Source organism: Egretta garzetta, unplaced genomic scaffold (genome assembly GCF_000687185.1).
Source record: "Egretta garzetta isolate BGI_Z169 unplaced genomic scaffold, ASM68718v1 scaffold417, whole genome shotgun sequence".
In the NCBI taxonomy this organism is placed as follows: domain Eukaryota; kingdom Metazoa; phylum Chordata; class Aves; order Pelecaniformes; family Ardeidae; genus Egretta; species Egretta garzetta.
Genome location: NW_009260227.1, coordinates 684761 through 692199, shown reverse-complemented (window position 1 = coordinate 692199; position 7439 = coordinate 684761).

Genomic DNA, 7439 nt, shown 5'->3' with positions numbered 1-7439 from the left:
TTGAGCCATCCAAGTTATCTTCATTCTGGAGATGGTTATTGCTGTAATTACCAGCATGCGGTGTCCATTGAAAAGTGCGTTTTCTGACTGAAGCCCAGATTTTCGAAATTGTTAGGACAAATGTGATATAAACCTTTATACAATTGGAAGGCAACTATGAATTAAAATGGCAGAGAAAAATAGAGGCGAAAGCCCAATTTTATTTCCAGAGAAAAGGCCATTTTTTCAATAAAAATAAAAGAACCTTCCCAGGTGAAAAATGTCAATCCCCTTTAACAGAGATCAATAATGCAATACCATCAGTCTGCTCATGCCGGCTGCCACTGATCTATTGCTGTTTGCAAAAGGCTTTCATCCTGCCTGTCTTTACAATTCAGCTAATAATAAAAAACTTCACAGTGTTAAAAAGAAAACTGAGTAAACGACCCAGAATCAAAGGTCCAGGAGCTCTGCACCCAAACAACCTCAGGATCCTGCACACTGGGGGAAGAGATGCCCACCAGGCTGGAAAAATCCTGCCTTACCTGAGCTCAGCGGGAGATTTGCCATCGACTCCAGCAGAGGCAGGACCTCACCCCCTGTATTTTTCTGAATTTCTATGTCAGCCTCAACCCTGCCCCACTGAGTTTTGTGGTTGAGAAGATGCCATGCCTGCAGGAAGGCGGTTCCAGGAAATTTTTAGGGTCCACATTTAATAAGCATGAATATCCCTTCAGGAAAATACGGACACAGGTCAATGAGATAGATGGAGTCCTCCCCCTCCAAGACCTTCTCCAGGCTGGGGTGACAGGCACGCTGTTGATGGGCTACCATTCGGACAGAGCGCCGCACTTCATCCCCGGTGCTCAACAAACCACGCTACGGCCCCATCTCCCCACCCAGCTCCGGTTGTGCCATAGCAACTGTGCCTTGCAGCAGACATTGCCTGCTCCTAGGAAAAACTCAGGTCAAGTGCAGTCTGAATGCCAGGACCAGCCCCACGCCTACCAGATGGCTGCTGTGCTGGTCTTCACACGTGAAAAGGGCTCCTGGCCTTCAGGTGCAATGGGAAGATGCCAAGAGCCCTTGTACGAGGAACAGCATGGGAATACTGCGTTCTCAAAAGTAACAACCTTCTAGGGACAGCAAACAGGCTTTTGGCAGTGGAGCTCCCCACCATAATCCTGGTTCATGATCCCCTCTGCTCTGCCGGGTGGTTCCTCCTGTCCCATCTCACCAGCCCTGGTCTCTGGCTAGCTCCTGGAGGAGAATCTTCCCAGAAAGCACAAACAATACCAAAGAAATCCAAATAAATCAAAATATATTCTCAACAACTGAAGCATCTGCTGCTTTCTGGAGATGGGAAACAGAAGCAAGAAGCAGGGTGACGAGCAGAAGAGCAGAGACGTGAGAATCAAGTCCCGTGCCTCCAGGTGTGCCGCCTCGCCTCTAAGAGCAGAGTTCACACGGGCTCGAAACCGGGTTGTCAGAGCAGGCACTTTTCAGAAGTGCTTGAGCGCTGGCGGGCTCCCATGGGGATGCTCGAGACCAGACTTTCCTCAAGTGCTCGGTGCACACCTAACGTGCTCTGCTTTTTGGAAACTCTGACACAGGCAGCAGATAGCTGCAGACACTGCTGTCTCATATATGTATGGCTGACTCATATATATATATATATAATGACTGGCTTAACATACTTCCCTTTCTTCCTCCCCTCCTCCCTCCTCCTCCCCCCCTCCAAGAGTTTTGCATGTCTGAAGCTGTTTCAGATAAAAGATACCAAAAATGAAAATGCATTTGGGATGGCTGGGAACTAAAAAGGCAGACTGCGAGAAAACCAGACAGGGTTAGAGACCAAAAATCCCTGTCTCCTACCAGAAATCTAAACCCGCTGCCAACTTCAGGTTCTGAGGCTCCGTGTGCTCAGCGGCAGCGGCGGCCGTCGCCGGGGCCATTTCAAAAGTGTATTCCATCAGCCGTAATGGGTCTTTCCTCATAAGCTGTGTTTTCATAGTAAATCTTCAGTCTTACATTGCATTACAGAGTTCAGCTGCCGCTAATCCTTAAAAACAATTCATTTCCAACTGCAAAGTGCAATAAAGAAAGGATAATCACTATTAATATTAGTTATTGTTATTGATTTCAGCTTTAAAGAATTGATTTTCAGTCCCGGCTGCATTTATGAGTCTCTTTGCTGAAGATGCATATACAGGGCCCACCACTATTTTTAGATCCTTGTCCCAGCTCCTGCTGCAGACCCAGGAGGAAGAGGATGGGGGAGGCAGGGGAAGAGCCTCGTGGGGAAGATCCTGCTGGGTGAGGGACGGCTTTGCCCCTCGCTGGGGGTGCTCACCTTCCCAGCACGCTGGCTTAGCTCCAGCCGGTGACCCGCTGCCTGCAGACCAGCCTAGCTTGGGCGCCTCCACTCCTGGGGGTTCAGCCCCAAACTGCCCCATCCCTCCACCCCAGCGGCACCCGGAGACATCTAGAGCAATGGGTGTTACTGGTGTCTCGGGCCATCACTCGCACCCACACCATCGCAGGCTGGCATCAAGTGGGGTTGCGTGCCCGTCTGGGGAGCAAGGATGAAGCACCTCGCAGGCCGCCGCGCCTCCATCCTCATCCTCAAACCCCGCTGCTCCTTTGCAGGCACGGCTCGTGCCTCAGCGCTTCGGCTGAGCCCATCCTAATTCTGCACTGGAGCAGACATCAGCTAAGCTGGAGCGATGTTCCTGCACCAGAGGCACAAGTGACCCTTCTCAAAGCCACGCCAGCGTCCTGCACACGTGCGCACACACACGCAGAGGAAAACACGGAGATGAAACGGGGAAGCGTTACGGCTTGCTGCCGGTGAGTCCTTACAACACCAGGGGGTCTTCCCAATCCTTCCTGAGCTGTAAATTCAGCTTTAACCTCTGCTAATGAGACTCGCTTTGCCTGGCATCTCCCCACTCTGTCCATAGTTTTCTTGCTAAATATAACACTAAACCATAACATTTGGAGCCCTGCGTCCAGCTCTGGAGCCCTCAGCACAAGGAGGACAGGGACCTGTGGGAGCGGGGCCAGAGGAGGGCTACTAAAATGATCCGAGGGCTGGAGCCCCTCTGCTCTGAGGCCAGGCTGGGAGAGTTGGGGGTGTTCAGCCTGGAGAAGAGAAGGCTGCGGGCAGAGCTGACCCTGGCAGGGGTTGCCCCGAGAGGGGGTGGAGGCCCCATCCCTGGGAACATTCCAGGCCAGGTTGGACGGGGCTGTGAGCAACCTGCTGTGGTTAAAGGTGTCCCTGCTCCTGCAGGGGGCTTGGGCTGGGTGACCTCTAGGGGTCCCTTCCAACCCAAAACATTCAATGATTCTATAAATAAAATGGTTTTAGCACAGGTGACCTGCTCACATCTGGGGGGCTGACCCCCCTGAGGATGCACAGCATCCCTCCATCGAGCAAATCTGGGCGAACGCCCCAAAACAGCCCCCTGGTGTGGGAGGGGAGGCGGTGGGGTACGGGGGAGCAGTGTGTCCCCAGCAAGGGGTGCGGACGGGCGGGTGGGAAATGTTTTGCCACTTGTGGTCAAAGCAGACGCTTGGGGGAGGGATGCTGAGAGGAAAAGCGAGAGAGGTTTCACTTCCCTGTTTTTAAGGCAAAAAGGGGCTTGGGTTTTTTGAATCAGCGTCTTGCTTCAAAAGCCACCGAAGTTTTGGTTCGAGGGCATAAATGTTAAGAACCTCAAAAGCAGAAGGAAGGGTGGGTGGGGTTTTAAGCCAGCAAAACATTTCAGTGGGCTTGGAATGAGAAGGGTTTCAATGTACTGCTTGGGAAGATATTTTGGAAATTTTTTCAATTCCAATCAACCTGCAGCAAACGTTCCTTCTTCCCAGTTGTTTGGAAATGGCAGTGTATAAAAGAAATACCATATATAGCTCTATTTTCTCCAAGCTTTAAAAAGTCTCCCTCTAGATATTTGGAATATAAGCTGGTGAGGATGTGGGAATGAAGCTGGGATAAGAAAACCTTGGCCAAGGCTACAAAACAATTAGATGAGCGTTTAACCAAGATCATTATTTTCCACAATTTTTATTTATATGCTAGATTGGATACAATGGTCTTGAATATTGTTCAACCCTATTACTGTGCTATAAATTATTGGAGCAAAGCACAGCAAGGCATCATAATGTAATATCTTTTTATAGTGCCATAAAGTAATTACGCAGCAGACAACAAAATCCTACAGAAGTGACATATTTTATGCTTAAATTATAATTACATTAAAAGTGTCTCTTCCATTCGATGTTTATAGAGCGCACACAACTGCTGTCGGTCGGCCTGCGAACAAAGAGGATCCCTCACTGAGGGCAGGGCTGGGCCAGGGAGATGAGGCTGGGGAATATTCCTGGAGTTTGGGCATTGCATGGTTCTGACCATCCTTGCTACCTGCCAGCAGCCCAGCTCGGAGTAATGTAACTATTTCTTAGGTTGCTTTCTCCTGCTGTCCAGCTGAGCCTGTAAATAGAATCATAGAATCGTTTAGGTTGGAAAAGACCTTTAAGATCATCAAGTCCAACTGTTGATGGAATACAACCCACCTAGGGAAAACCACGCAATATAATGGTGTCCCAAGAGCTGTGGTGGGTTTTTTCCCGTTGGTTCACCTCTCCTGGACATGAGGAATGGGTGAGATACCCAAATTAGCATTTGCACCCCTGCAGCCTCAGCTACAAGGAAACACAACCACCTCCCTCGGTAATGACCTCAAGCCATCTTCTTCCAGTACCATTTTTCTATTAATCTTGCAATGTTCTGGGGACTAATTCAGTCCAGAAAAGAGAACAACATCCTAAAATTTGCACTTGGAGCCAGGGGTGCCTGTTCTTTGGTGGGAAGAGCCTGGAACCACAGATTTTTTGCCTTGCAGCCAGAGAGGCTGCAGCCTGCAGGAAAGGTCTATACCTCTCCAAATGGGGCATAGTGATTTTTTTTAGTGGATGGTGTCTGGTTTGGGTTAAAACTGACCGAGATGCTTAGGGCAGCAATGCAGAGAGGGGTTGTTAGTCCAGGGAAGCTGCAGAAGGGGCGAGAGGAACCACAAGGTAGTGATGGTCCCATGGTCGTCCTCATGCCAGGACGCCCTTTTGGGAGCAGCAGCTCTGCAGTGAGGCCGTGTGGGAGCAAATCTCAACCTCAGGAGGGCTCAGCATGTGCAAAGCAGCCGTTTCAGGCGGGGGGATAATGGCTCCAGCCTGCAAGGAAATGGCTTCTGTGGTTTCAGCCCAGCTTTTCCTGGAAAGTGCCCAGCTCCCACCTCGCGACTCTGGGCTCCTCCTGCATGACTCATGCGCGCACGCAGGCTCGCCAAGGTGGGGGTTCTCCAGCCTTTAAAGGAGGTGACATCTTGCTAGAGGTGTGACAGGGATCATAAGGTGGGCAACACAGTGAGGGGCAAGGGCTAGAAGAGAGGATGGAGGAGCAGGCTCCTGGGTCTGCCATGCCTGGCTTTGCTTCCCGCATGTCACGGGACCTTGGAAACTACTTTGCTGCTACGTGCCTCAGTTTCCCAATCCGGGTGGGAGGATGCATGAAGGGAAGGAGCACAGGATCAGGCCTTAGACATTAACACTGTGCAAACACTGCCACACTCAGGAACGGTGTGAAGATACATGAAGTCCCCTTCCAAAGGCATCAAAACCTACAAAACCTATGTTATAAATGTGGGCAGTTAAAACAAGGTTTTGTGAAGGCTGCATTTGTCTGCCTCCCTTTCCCTCTCTACCCCACACACAACTAACTAGCTAACTGTCTACCTACCTACCTACCTGTCATTTATCCGTCTGTCTGTCTATCCATCTTTGCACCTCCTGCTTGTGAAACGGCTGCATTCTTCCAGAGGTGACAACCCTTTAGAGCAAATCCATACTATGATAGTTGGTGTTTTGCTAGAGCAAGGTCACTTTAGCTATTTGTATGACAGAGCCGAAGCCAACTCAATATCCTTCCTGTCTTGACATCCTTTTTCAGGCTGAAGTCCTTTCTGGAAGCACAGAGAGGAAAAGCACAGAACAATCGCTAGGAATATCTGCCTTTACTTCCCCCTCCTGTGCCATATCCTTCAAGGTCCCACCGACCAGGGGTTATACTTGCTGGACTCCATGCTGAAAGAAGAAGAAATGGCTCTTAAATCATCTCTACACATTGCTGCTCTTTGGATTTATTCAACAAACAGCAATGTCTCCTGCTGGGCGGGTTGGCTGACCTGGGTAGCTCAGAGAAGAGCAGAGATGGTTTGAAAGTCTTGCCTGGCTGCTGCAGGTTTCCTTTCTCTTGGGTCTTTGTCGTGACAGGCTTGGACAAGGTGACACGCACCTGCACAAACCGGGAGTCCCTCTGCTCCATCAGCCTCCTTGTGCTCCCTCCTGCACCAAGCTCTTCTTGGGAACGTAGGCTGAGAGCAAGAGCAGCGATGCTGCAGGCTCTGCTGGAAGAGGCCGGAGGGAGGAGAGGGCAGGGGTTAAATTCAGGCCTTGGAGAGCTGAAATATTCCAAACATAAGGCGGATGTGGCACTTCCCAGACTGCATGTAAATCAGAGACACATGCTCCCTCTGGTATGGCAGCACATGTGCGCTGTTTATTTGGAGGACCCACATTGCCTTCTTTTTTCTGTTTCAACCCATCAGGACTGAAAGAGTTTGCTCCAGCCCTATGTTGCATTATAACACGGGGTCTCTCTCCCCCAAGGACTGACGGCATGAAAGCTACCTTCAATTTTCGACCAAAAGGACCCAATGGTGCCCTTCTGAAATGAGCTCTAGATCCCCCACCAGCCCTGGAGCTTGCTCTTCCTCTCTGAACCCTGCCAGGAACGATTCAACATCAGGAAACTATTTGAGGGACTGTTCCACATTAGCTTCAATCCAGTTATTAACCACAGCCTGGTGATGTCATCTTGTGCCCTTCCCAGGCCATGATGCTGCCGTCTGTGGCACTGGGCAGGTTGGAGGTCCCCCACCCTGGGGATAGCCTGGTTAGTGGGCAGCACGCGAAGGGACGCGCGCTGAGGTCCGTGCCTCCGGCTGTCTGCACAAGCCCAAGTTTGCCTCGTCTCGCTGGCAGCAGTGTCCTCAGGGTGAAGTCCAGTGCTGTGCTGTCAGTGGGCAAAGGCCAGGGGCACGGGGGGGCAATTTAAGCAGCCAGAGAATTGGGCAGGGACAGACGTCCAGGGGGGACAGACTTACATGACTGGGGCAGTGAAAGGGCTTTCATAAACTGGACATGGGCAGCTCCCTGAAAAGCTCCCCAGTGCAGTGGGGTGCAGGGCTGGCTGCAAGGCTGGTCTAGCTTCTCTCTTGGGTGTCTCCTCGGGGTACTTTGCAAGCAGACACTCTTTGCTGGTTTGAGCTGGGACCTTCATGCCGGGACCTGTGGCTGTGGTCAATGTGGTGCTGAGCCACCGCTAACAGACACAGCCTGCTGGA